Raw genomic sequence first — 413 nt, 5'->3', positions numbered from 1 at the left:
CAGAATTTAAGGAAAATTTTTATAAGATGTTTTATTGATGGCATTTAGATCCTAAGAAATTATCATGTATGTATCCAGATATGCAAGCGAAATGTTGGAGATGTAATTGTGATGATGCTACATATTTTCATGTATGGTGGACTTGTAAGAAAATTAAGTCTTTCTGGATAAGAATCTGGTGGATTATGCAGAATGTTCTGAAGAAGAAGATAAAGTTCCTACCGCAATTTTTTCTTTTGGGAATAACAACGGACTGTACAGTGATTGAGACTAAGTTGATTTTGAACTTAATAACAGCAGCAAGACTGTTGATTGGACAATATTGGAAGAAAAAAGAATTACCCACAATAGAAGAATGGATATTGAAAGTTTCCAATTTGGCTGAGATGGCTAAAATTTCAGCCTTCTTGAAA

This window comes from Ahaetulla prasina, chromosome 4 (assembly GCF_028640845.1).
Source record: "Ahaetulla prasina isolate Xishuangbanna chromosome 4, ASM2864084v1, whole genome shotgun sequence".
In the NCBI taxonomy this organism is placed as follows: domain Eukaryota; kingdom Metazoa; phylum Chordata; class Lepidosauria; order Squamata; family Colubridae; genus Ahaetulla; species Ahaetulla prasina.
Note: the sequence above shows the minus strand (reverse complement) of the source record.